Here is a 12,983-nt window from a genome sequence, read left to right as displayed (position 1 = left end):
TGAGAAAACAGAGAGGTTAAGCAACTTCTGCAAGGTCACACAGCTAGGATGCACACTCAGGTGTGCATCCTGATTTTAACACTCCCACTTTCAGTGATGCTCCCTGGCTCTCCATGGAAGGGATCTAATGCTATTCATGCCCTCCCTGCTTTAACAGGTATGGTAAAACACTGGGTAATTGGGGATGTGGTCATAAATCAAGCAATGGTTCCTGAGGGATAAAAATTACAAGTGCGGCTTCCATTTGCTTAAATCAAGTTCATCTGGGTCTTCTTTGGGGTTGCCACAGTGCTCAGCCGTGGAGAATGCCAGAATGTACAGGGGGTGCTGAGATGCTGATGGGTACACGTGTGGTCTACTGAGGCCTCACAGACCAGGTTATAAAATAAAGATTATATTTTATTAGGCAGTCATGTTGGTTACCTTCATATTAATAAGAAAAAGTATGGCTAGGAGCCCTTACTTCTCCATGGCTCCCTCCCCCTCATCAGGTTTCAGCCTGAGGCACGTATCTGTGCTTAAAGCATTAACCCCTAAAACTGGAGAGTAATCCCAAACACACACACACACACACACACACACACAAGCATATGCACACACCGTGCACACGCACACGTGCACATACACACTCCTTCACGTCATAGCAATTTGCTGAAAATGCTGACTAAATCATATTAACCTAATTGCTAGGTTGAAATAATGGTAATGATGATGATAGTAATAATAAAAGAATTGCCCTCAAATTATTCTGAGTGATGTTGCAACACCAGCTGCCACACTCATTCCCCAAGAAGGAATTTGCATTTTCAGACTCAGTTCAGATCAGGCAGACGGCTCCCTGGGAAGATAGATGACAGTCCTCAAGGAGGTGTTCCCTTGCCCATAGTGAAACCTTACTTCTTTGTGCAAAAGTAGGAAGCCCCCATTTCAGGCCAAATGTCCAAATTTACAGACTTCCTGGGGACAAATCAGAATCTGAAATCTGCTAAACATCCTGGGCTCTGATTTCAAGTGTTCTCTTTCGGGGTGGTGTTGCATTTTAGCTGTGAGGGTTATTCACTGGTAGGATTGTGGCTCTCTGGCTCTCTCTCTCATGGAAAGTGTGGGATCTTTTGCAGAACACCTCTGGAAGCCAGGGTGGAGGTCTTCCCTCTGGCTGTGGCAGGCAGGCCACGGTCCAAAATGTCCCAGCTCGTTAAAGACATAGAGTAGAGATGAAGATCCTAAGGGGCTCGCCACAAAGGCTTACTGAGCCCCCGCGGAGCGTGGCTCTGCCCAGGGGAAGGTGACCAGGCTGCAGCCCTTGCTTGCTCTCTGGAGTTTACAGAGACTACAGGAAAAACATGCACACAGATAACTAGTGCTTTGAAAAAGAAGTGCTTTAGGAGCTGAGGATAAGCTAAGTCAGTGACACCTAACAACGATCACTGAACCCGGTCTTCAAGTTCAAAAAAAAATTTCATGAAAAACATGAGGTTTGGGATGGGTAGGTGGATCAGAGGGTAAGCAGGAGGGGGGGGGGGCATTCCAGACAAGAGACAACAACATAAGCCAAAGCAGGAAGAAATAAAAAGTATTGAGAAATAATCTTGTCCAGCACGACAGTACCGCTCCTTCTGTCCACCTGCCCTATTTCAGAGCACCTGTCTGCCACTTTAAGCCCACTCTCTTGAAATGCCCCTGAGCTAGGAAGATGTTCCTGGGGCAGGAACCATATTTGTGATGCTCCATGTGATATCGTGATTTATCATCATTCAGTTACAAAATCTTCTATAATTCCACGAGTATTCTTTCTTTGACCTATTAATTATTTCAAAGTATATTTAGAAATTTTGTGTGGAAATGGTTTGGTTTCTGACTTATAATTTTATTGCACTAAATATAAATAAATCAGGGGCACCTGGGTGGTTCAGTGGGTTAAGGCCTCCGCCTTCGGCTCAGGTCGTAGTCCCAGGGCCCTGGGATTGAGCCCGGCATTGGGCTCTCTACTCAGCAGGCAGCCTGCTTCCCTGCTCTCTCTGCCTGCCTCTCTGCCTACTTGTGATCTCTGTCTGTCAAATGGATAAATACAATCTTTAAAAAAATAATAATAAATAAATATAAATAAATCAGAGAATGTGACCTGTATAATATCAGTTCTCTGGTGATTTTGATAGTTCCTTTGTGGCTTAGGGTATGTGACCGACTCCTGTAAGTATGTACTTGAAAAGCTATTTATGAGACACAAGGGTCCATAAATAACTGTTCAAATCTTCTGTATCCTTCACAATTATTTTTGTCTGTTTGAACACTTTCCGGGAGGAGTTACTAAAATCTACCACTATGATTGTGGCTTGTCCATATCTCTTTATAATGTTGTAGGGTTTTGCTTTATGTATTTTGAGGCTATGTTGTAATATGCATATAGGTTCTGGATAGCTCTACTTCTTGGTGAACTGTTACCTTTGTCAAGAATTTCTTTATTGCTAACTTTTGGTCTTAAGGCCTACTTTGTTTCAAATTAATATTGCTAAGTTGGCTTTTAGTGAATACTTATCTGGTATATTTTGTTTTAATCTTTTGCTTTCGACCTTTTTCTGTCTTGGGTTTTCGATGTGTCTTTTGTGAATAGCTTTTAGCTGGATTCCAAGCCCTAGATGAGTGCCTAGAACATAGTAAGTACTCAGTAATTATTTCTTGAATGAGTTAATGAATGGGAAAAGTAAATCCAATTTGAAAATTTGTCCTATAGATGAGTTTTATATTTGTTTATAAAGATCTGTTTATATGTATGTATATATATGTATATATAAAGATCTATATATAGATCTGTTTATATTTGTCCTGATTACTGTCATATTTAACTGACTTACACTACTTTGTTTTCTGATTATATGTAATCTTTCTATTTTTTTTCCTGCTTTACTGCTTTGTATTAGATTGGTCAAATATGCCTTATCTCCTTCTCTTCTAGCTTGAAAATGATTCCTTTTCTTTTCCTTGTTTCAATAATGGCATAATCACTTTCACCATGTCTTTAGATCAGCACAAAGTCTTGCCAATGCAATATGAGTATCCCCATTTTACAGATAGGAAAACTGCAACCTGTGTAAGGCCTGACAGCTGGTAACCAGCAGATTCGATATTAGAACCTGTCCTGTGTGATGTGGAGTTTATGCGCCGCTCCCCATCCCCCACTGCAGGCTACCGGCGGACAAAGGCCAGGGGCAGTTTGCTGAAGGAGGTTATCACGGGATTTCTTAGTCCCCACAGCAGAACTCTGATCAGCAGACTCTGTTATCTCTGTGTCCTAGTGATAATTTCAGAAATGGAAATGAATGAGCACAGGCCCCGGGACAAGTTCAGAGGGAGAGAAAGTCAAAGGCTGAGAAGTAAACAAAACTCTTAAAACTCTCCAAAATGAAATCCTCCCTGACGCTGGAGGACTGTCAACTTTTTTTTTTTTCTTTTTTTAACGCTATCTCAGATCTGACCCCTTAACTATTTTCCGGGAAGCCTTCCCTTTTCCCCACACACAGTCATCTGCAGCCACAGCCCTTTACTGCTTAGTAAAAGGCTTAGTAAAAAACTGTGTTTCTTGCTACTGTCTCTACACATCGCTCTCCAGATATTGTTCTTTCTTCAAACAGGTTGCTCCGCTTTGATGCCCCCCTTCTGGCGGGGAGGCGGGGGGGTGGGGCAGGGATCTGAGAATGGGGATTAGGGAGAGGCGGAGACACAGGGCCTCATAGTCGCCTTTGGAGGAAGGGAAGGATAGAAAACTTCTGAGGCAGTGTGAACACGCACAAGGCTCTGATGAGGTCACCCCCGGAGGAGGCCGTTGCTATGAGGAACATTACCCATAATCCCTCCAGCTTCCAAAGTTCCTATTGCAGTAAACAATGCCCAGTGGAATGATAATCCTGGTGTCAAATGTCCTGCTGATTTTGTAGGGGTACAGGTGCATCTTTGTCTGAAAGAGCGGCATTCCTTTTCAGGATGAGGGTAGGAAAGAATGTGACCGAATTCCTGAGATACCACTAAGGGACCGCAGCCGTGGCCAGGGACAGCATCAGCATGGGTGTTTCCCCGAAAGAGCAGTCCCACTCTGGCCGGAGGGCTTCACCGGTCCTGCTCAGGATTTCATCTTTATGTGGAGGCACAGCATGGAGACTGGCTTCTTTTTTTCCTTCTTCTTTTTTTTTTTTTTTTTAATTATTTTTTTTTCTACTGAAATTTTTTTAAATTGTGTCATGTTCATCACCATAAAATACATTTTTAGCTTTTGATGCAGTGTTCCAAGATTCTTTGTTTATGTACAACACCCAGTTCTCCATGCAATATGTGCCCTCCTTAATACCCATCAGCACGCTCAACCATCCCCCTCCACTCTCCCCTCTAAAACCCTCAGTTTGTTTCTCAGAGTCCACAGTCTCTCGTGGTTCATCTCCCCCTCTGATTTCTCCCAATTCACTCTTCTTTTCCTTCTCCTACTGTCCTCCATGTTATTCCTTATGTTCCTCAAGTAAGTGAAACCATGTGATAATTGACTCTCTCTGCTTGACTTATTTCACTCAGCATAATCTCCTCCAGTCCCATTCATGTTGATGCAAAAGTTGGGTATTCATTGTTTCTGATGGGTGAGTAATATGGCATTGTATATATGGACCATATCTTCTTTATCCATTTGTCTGTTGAAGGGCATCTCAGCTCTATCCACAATTTGGTTATTGTGGACATTGCGGCTATGAACATTAGGGTACATATGGCCCTTCTTGTCATTACATCTGTATCTTTGGGGTAAATACCTAGTGCAATTGCAGGGTCATAGGGAAGCTCTATTTTTAATTTCTTGAGGAATCTCCACACTATTTTCCAAAGTGGCTACACCAACTTGCACTCCCACCAACAGTGTAAAAGGGTTCCCCTTTCTCCACAACCTCTCCAACATTTGTTGTTTCCTGCCTTGCCAATCTTTGCCATTCTAACTGGTGTAAGGTGGTATCTCAGTGTGGTTTTGATTTGAATCTCCCTGAAGGTTAATGATGATGAATGAGTCTGCTAGCCAGTTGTATGTCTTCATTGGAGAAGTGTCTGTTCATGTCTTCTGCCCATTTTTTGACATAATTATCTGTTCTTTTGGGTATTCAGTTTGAGAAGTTCTTTATAGATCTTGGATATCATCCCTTGATCTGTAGTGTCATTTGCGAATATCTTCTCCCAATCCGTGGGTTGCCTCTTTGTTTTGTTGACTATTTCCTTTACTGTGCAGAAGCTTTTTAACTAGATGAAGTCCCAAAAGTTCATTTTCACTTTTGTTTCCTTTGCCTTTGGAGATGTGTCTTGAAAGAAGTTGCTGTGGCTGATATCAAAGAGGTTACTGCCTATGTTTTCCTCTAGGATTTTGATGGATTCCTGGGGAGACTGGCTCCTGAGAGGCAATTTTCAAAGCCTGCCTGAATCAGAATCACTTGGTTGCGGGGAGGGGCAGAGGTAGGCTTGTTAAAGTGTTAATTTAGGACTCCACCCTAGACTTACTGAATCAGAATCCTATAGGGGTCCCCAGGAATCCCCATTTTTAATAAGTGGCCCAGATAATCTGGGTACTGAGTCTACTGATTTTGGTACTGTTCTTCAAGGGCTCTGTAGGTGCCTGAAACTTCCTGTGGCGCAGCCAAGCTGGTGTAAGGAGGCACATGACAAGTGACCAGGAGTCCTGAGCCCCAGCTTTCTCTTTGGCTTTGCCGCGTGACCTTGAGCAAGTTACAGTCACCAGCCTGGGCTTCATTTCCTTATCTGCTAAATAAGCTTGCAGAGCTTCTTAATGGCGGGATCAGGCCAGCCCCACAGACTCGGGTCTTTGTTTTGGCACTTGAGCTTGAAATGAGAGCCGGACTTCTGAAAGTAGATGGGAATTATAGCAACTTTTATTATGCACAGTGCGCCCCAGGCATTGGTGTACAGACCAAGGCAGATGAGTTCATTTTCTCTCCACCATAACTCTCTGAATTTGGTGCTTTCCTATTCCCATTTTACAGATAAAGGAACGGAGGCAAAGGTCACAGAAAAGTTAAGGTCGCATAGGTAGTAAGAAGTGGAGCTGGATTCCGAACTCCGACCCAGAGCCCTTGTTCTTCACAAAAAAGATACACTATCTCTCAGCCATAAATGTCCCACTGGCAATCGGAAATACCAGACACAGCTAAGAGGTTTGATCACCCAGCAAATGTGGCAGTTCCCTAAATAGAGGTGACAGATGGAAAGCCCGAGGAGCATGGAAGGAGTAGAGAGCTGGAGCACCAAGAAACACTGGCCGACTTAACCAACCCAAGGTAACCCAGTCTTACCCACTTCTGGAGGATTACACATGGGATATAGATGGGGGGGGGCTTAAAGCTTCCAGACAGGTGGGTGAGGGAGATCTTGGGGCAGGGGAGCAAAAGTCCATCTCAGAGTACCCTGCCCAGCTCACTCTGGGGATAATGGCTCTAACCCTACCCTTTCGTTTGTAGAGATCTGAGAGCAGAAATAGGTCCCTGCTTTTTCCCAAGCTTTGAAGATTGTTTCAGGAAGTTAAAAACTGACCCCCATGAAACCATACTCCCTTCACCAGAGAAGACTTGTCCTGCAGATAACACCAGGACCTGAGCTGGCCTCAGGCAGAGACTGGGCCAGAATTTGGTGGTGGAAGAAGCAGGTTTGCTCAGAAGGTGCAGTTACAGTGAGCATGGCCTTCTGCTCCGGGATGAGCGAGGGGTTGGATTTCTCAGGGAAGGCAAGGATCTCTCTCTTCTCAGCATGCTGTCCCTGGGAAGGAGGGTGGTATTCCCTTTTCTGCCCCAGCATCAACTCTCACCTTCATGGTAATGACTCTCCAATGCGTACGTACATCTAGTCTGGGACTTTCTGTGGGGCCCCAGACTCTTCTATCCAATAGCCTCCTGGACATCTCCCTGTAGAGGTCCTACTGGTGACACAAACTCATGTCTCCATCCAAATTTAGGCTGTTTGTCCTGATCCCTTGCCCTCTTTAGCTCTTCTTTTGGTTAATGAAACCAGTTCACCAAGTCCTATGATGCTTCCTATCATCTACAGGTGAAAAGTCAGGGAACTTTGGGAGGCAGACCTACCTGCCTGCCCAGCCCCCCAGGCCCAGTCCCAGGTCCAGTCTTTTCATTCCAGCCACACCTGTGCCCTCTAACACCTGGGTGTCTTTCTTCTGACTAGTTTTGTTTTTATTTTTGTTGGTTTTGTTTTTGTTAGAGGGCCTTATCTTGGTCTGACAGTCTGATTGCACTCTCTGTCTTCAAGACCTGGCTCAACTCCTTTGAGAAGCCTTCCAAGATTGCAACAACCCCTCTCCAGGAGAGTTCCTTTCCTCCTTGGAGTTCCCACCACCCTTCTTGCACACCAAGGACATGTTTGTCACTTTGCATTGTTAACATCTGTTCACATGTCCTGCCTCTGGACACCAAGCTTCTCCACGGAGAGGACTATCTGTCACACATGTGCATACGCAACTCTGTTCTCAGTGCTGGACAAGCACCCAGGAGTTGTGGTTGAATAAATGAATACATGATTCAATAATTAGGTCAGAATTTCTGGGAAAATGGACCTGTAGAACCACAAGATTTTATCCAAAGCATAAAATGGTGGTATAAGAAAGGGCAGATGCCTAGAGGGACCACCCAGGGGTCGTCCAGCCTGGGACTCTGAATGTGTGTAATTCTCCACGAAGTGCCAGGCTCAGTCCATGTGTGTGACCTTCAGGCACCCTGGCCCACCCCTTCCATGGCTACCTCCTCTCCTGCTGTCCCCAATCCTGCAACAGTTCACTCCCTTTCTTTTCTAAGAGGCCAGTACAATCCCTTTGTTCTGGTCCTTCTGGAAACCATCCTTCCCCACCTTGCCCCTGCTTCTTCTAGGGAGCCTCTCCTGAGGAAACGAGATAGGGAACACGATGTGAGCTTTCCCAAACCTCCAAATTCCAGCAACTTCCCCTCCCTGGCATTTCAGATCAGCTGGCAGAGTGAGGAGGGAGAAGCACAAGACAGGCCAGGTGCTCCTCTTAGTCCCAATAAGCAGCAGGTCCCTAAACTCATGAGGATTGTCTGGGCCACATGTTAGCCGTACAGCTCCTGGGCTCTATCCAGGACATGCTGAATCAGAACCTCTAGGTCAGGGGCCCACAGTCTCTATTTTTAACAAGTGCCTTGGCTTAAAAAAATCATCAGGCAAGTTAGGGAAAAGCTACGTTAGAGTTTAGATGCCAAACAAATTAAATAAGCTTCTGTTAGGCTCATTTTGTGAGAGTGCAACGTAATCATCATCTTCACAGTGAAAATTTATTGGGCACTAAGTATGTGCTTGGCACAACTTTAAGCCATTTATATACATTAACTCATTTGTTCTTTATTATAACCTTATGAGTTAGGTGCTATTAGTCAGTATTAACAAATGAGGCACAGAGAAGGGAAGTTACTTACCCAAGGTCACCGGCTAGCAATTAGAGCTAACAATTAGAGCGCTAGGATTAACATCCAATCAGTCTGGATCCTGAGTTAAGACCTGCTTTTAACCTACGATACCCAAAAAAAAAAATTTAAAAAAAAAGTGCATTACTAGAGCTAGGACAGCCTGCTGTAGACATTGAGTAAATATTCCCTGAAAGGAGAATCTGGAAACAGGCAGAATGAGGGTGTTAGATTTATTGGTCCCTTTCACTCGGAGATGACCAGTTCTTTGCCATCAGTCACCTGTTCGCCTCTGCAGCATCCCGGGGGAGCAGCTCAGAGGTCAGCAGGGTTCTTCCAGCTCTGCGTTGCAGAAATGAGGCCAAGAAGGGTCACAGTCAGGCTTCAGTGGGGACACCCACCTCCCTCCGACTATGGCTAGGGAAGTCTACATGCAAAGTTTCCTTTTCACGGTACACCATGGACTCGAGGCTCTAGGGATCTAGTGTAGTAAATCATTTATGGGAATATGCACACTGGGTATCAGTGGTGATCATCAAGCTAGGATGATTCTCTGCAATGATAGCCTAAAGCCGGCTTCTGCTGCCATAATATCTCACTCTCAATGGCTTCAGTGGATGGCATCAGATTAGCGGGACCGCACTGCTCCGGGACTCAGGTCAGTGCCCCTGACTACCTCATCTTATGTTCCCAGGTGAATCCAGATGGATTCCAGAGCACGTTCTAGTTGCTGCTGGCTGGAGAGAATTGCCTACTCCCTGAGAAAGCATCAAGGACGTGGGGTAGGGGAAGCTGACCTCACAACGACCCCTAACACCATGGGGTAGAGTTTTGAGGGACTGCAGGCACTGGTGTTCCTTCTCTGGGTCACTGAGAGGTGAGGGGTGGGGAAGACGCTGAGGGGTAGACCAGCTCTGCAGCTGTGTTGGCACCCGCCGTGCTCCAGACCCCGGCCTCCCTTGGGCTGTGCACCTGGGCCACTCTGGCCATGGGCAGGAAGGAGGTTATAAGTCTCTCCTCATTCTCCTGAGAACTCTGAGGCAATGAGGGGGAAGGGGGGATCTCACCAGTGAGAGCTGGCCTACCTCATACACCTCACAATTCAACCCCACAGGCGGCTGCTTCTGTGGTGTGACTGAAAAGAGTCTTTAGGGGCCCAGCATACCTGTCTCTCTGCTTCATTCACCCACCATTATGACCACGGAGTCACCCCCTAGAAGGTCCCTTCTAAATATAATCTTGGGACCTGAGAGTAACAAACCAAGCCCTTGGTGGCGATGGACCCAGGAGCATGTCTCAGTCTCCTGCTAGGTAGCTGGGAGGGAGCTCAGAGAAGGACACCAGGAGACGAGAGTTTCAGGGACAAAGGAGGGGAGGCAGAGGAAAAAGAAGTATCCAGAACGGCACAACCATGTCCCCACACCGCCCCAATCTTTCTGTCAGATTTACCACTTTGGCTGCCTATTGGAATCAAGTGGGACACTTCCCCATGGACCCATGACTGTCGCCCCTTCCACCACTCTGACTTCAGTGCCTTGGGGCAGGCCTGGCACCCGGATTTTTTTTTTTATGGCTTTCTAGGTGGTTCAGACATAAGCCAGGGTTGAGCCCCATGGTCTTGAGAGGGTTTGCAGGCCTCCCGCCCGGGGTTGCTGCCTCCTTCATGCCTATGCTCCTAGCTTCAGTCTGTGGAAAAAGCCATTTCTTTAGCTCTTGCACTAATTACTGAGCTAAAGACAGTTGAACAGGGAGAATTTACACCCCTAAAGTTCTGTGAGTCTAGCCTGTAAGCTCATGAGGGCAGGACCTCTGCTGACTTGGTCTCCTGGGACCTCAGCACTTAGTAAGAATGACTGTTTGATATTAGCATTAAAACAGATATTTGTTTTCCTGAAGTCCTTTAAGCTGGGAAAGCTCATTGCTAGGAGTGATTCTTAGCTTCCTCAACAGTAAAATGGGCTTAACAACCCTGAAGTTGACCTCAAGGTATTGTAGAGATCAGGTGGACCTGGTGTGTGAGAGAGCTGGAGAGTCCGATTCAAATGCTCATGTTGCCTTGCCCCTTTGCTCTGACACCTGAGCGCCTATGCATCCTTCATTTATTTATTTGTTTAGTTAGTTAGTTAGTTCAGTTTACCAGCACATAATACATCTTAAGTTTTTGCTGTAGTGTTCAACGATTCGTTAGCTGTGGATAACACCCCTCAAAACCACATATGTCCACCTTAATACCCATCACCTGGTTGCCCCATCCTCCTGCCCCCCTCCCTTCTGTAACTCTCAGTTTTTTTCCCCGGAGTCCCGAGTCAATCATGGTTTGTTTTGGGGCACCTGGGTGGCTCAGTTGTTAAGCGGCTGCCTTCGGCTCAGGTCATGATCGCAGGGTCCTAGGATTGTGTCTGGCATCGGGCTCCTTGCTCAGCAGGAAGCCTGCTTCTCCCTCTCCCACTCCCTCTGCTTGTGTTCCCTTTCTTGCTGTGCCTCCCTGTCAAATAAATAAATAAAATCTTCAAAAAAAAACCAAAACCAAAATAAAACACAAAACATGGTTTGTCTCCCTCTCTGATTTATTCCCGTTCAGTTTTCCCTACCTTCCCCTCTGGTCCTCCACACTATTCCTTATGTTCCACATATGCATGAAACCATATAACTGTGTTTCTCTGCTTGACTTATTTCACTCAGCATAATCCCCTCCAGTTCCATCCATGTCGATGCAAATGTTGGGTATTCATCCTTTCTGATGGGTGAATAATATTCCATTGTATATATGGACCATATCTTCTTTATCCATTCATCTGGGGAAGATCATCTCCGCTCCTTCCACAGTTTGGCTATTGTGGACATTGCTGCTATGAATATTGGGGTGCAGGAGCCCCTTCTTTTTACTACATCTATGTCTTTGGGGTCAATACCTAGTAGTGCCATTGCTGGGTTGTAGGGTAGCTCTATTTTCCTTTAAAAACTCCTATGCATCCTGTAAAACATAGTTCAAATGTCACCCCTCCGTGAATTCTTCAGAAGAGGAGTTCCATGCTGTAGGCGTGACTCTGTTTCGGTACATACCACTCTACGTTCAACATGTCAGTCAATGGCTATTAAGCCATTCCTCTGGCAGACACTGTGCCAAAGCCTTACTGTAATGATTAGATCCTTATTCATCTACAGCCAGAGAATCTGAGGTCTTTAAGGGTGGAGGCTTTAAGATAAGTCAGTACATCCCCTATAATGCCTAGAAAGACTTTGTTTCTAGCAACTTGTCCCTGCAAGAGGATATCCGTGCTTGTCCGAATCTTGAATAACTATTAGGGATTTATAGAAAAATAAGATTTTGGAGTTGGGAGAGTAAGAGCGAGCAGAAGGCATGGTGAGTGGGAGCAGATGGCTTTAGAATGACAAGGGTTGGAGGGAAAGTCACCTGGCCCACAAGGGCACTTGGAATTGGAGAGTCAGGCTGCTTGGGATGAGGACATTGCCGGTGGATGGCCAGGGCCACACAGCCCCGTGAACTGGGGAGAAGACAGAAGAGGAGCCACTCAAGCATGGAAGGATGGTTAAGTAAAGACAATTGCCAGGCGCCTGGGTGGCTCAGTGGGTTAAGCCGCTACCTTTGGCTCAGGTCATGATCTCGGGGTCCTGGGATCGAGTCCCGCATCGGGCTCTCCGCTCAGAGGGGAGCCTGCTTCCCTCTCTCTCTCTGCCTGCCTCTCTGTCTACTTGTGATCTCTCTCTGTCAAATAAATAAATAAAATCTTAAAAAAAAAAAAAAGACAATTGCCAAATGAATCCATCTGAAGATTCAGAGTTTTTCTGCATCCTTGAGATCCCGAAGGGACTCAGTGGAATGAGACAGTATCTCAGAGCCATGAAGCTGAAGGGCATAAACCTAGATTGGATGGTGGCTACAGAAAACAAGGAGTATCTTAGTGGGTAGGACAGCAGCACTACGGGTTAGCCGATTGTAAACCTTTCATGAGAACTTCAGAGAAGGGAGAGGCTTTCCAGTGAAACCAGTGTGATTTTGATACCCAAACTGACACAGACAGTATTTCCAAGTGCATGCCTCATGCATGGACTCTGCAAGATGTTAATAGCAATTGTGTCAAATAGGGACTCTACGGCCAATCATTTTGGGAATGTGAGATTATAGAAATTGAAGCACAAGTTTACTTTTTTTCTTTTTTAAACTCTAGCTCGTCTCAGAATCTTTGGAAAGGGGATGTACCTTGTGAATCTCCAAGGGGAAATGTATTTTCCAAACCAATTTCAACACAGAACTTCCCTCCCTTCCCCTCTTCACCCCTCTTTTCTCCTTCTCTTCCTTTCCCTTTTCTGGCAGCATAACTTACAGTAACGGAGTTCCGTAGAACACACTTTGGGACATGCTGCTATAAACTAACCTCGCATGTATATATAACAGTTGTAAAAATCTGAAATAGAATATGAAAGGATCAACTTCAAAACTACCTTTAAAAATTTCACTAAGAAAAGGTGGATTCGGTTTTAGAAATGTAAGGATATCGGAGGAGGGGG

At 45.5% G+C, this 12,983-nt stretch overlaps 1 long non-coding RNA gene across 1 annotated transcript; it reads left to right on the top strand.

Moving 5' to 3' along the window:
- Positions 1-3,907: 3,907 nt before the first annotated feature.
- On the top strand, positions 3,908-7,538 carry LOC116589915. Its single transcript, XR_004285444.1, has 3 exons — positions 3,908-3,984; positions 6,018-6,311; positions 7,243-7,538. It is a non-coding gene; the product is annotated as an uncharacterized LOC116589915 (long non-coding RNA).
- Positions 7,539-12,983: the final 5,445 nt, after the last annotated feature.

Source organism: Mustela erminea, chromosome 5, assembly GCF_009829155.1.
Source record: "Mustela erminea isolate mMusErm1 chromosome 5, mMusErm1.Pri, whole genome shotgun sequence".
NCBI lineage: Eukaryota > Metazoa > Chordata > Mammalia > Carnivora > Mustelidae > Mustela > Mustela erminea.
Note: the sequence above shows the minus strand (reverse complement) of the source record. Positions and strands in the feature narration are given on the sequence as shown.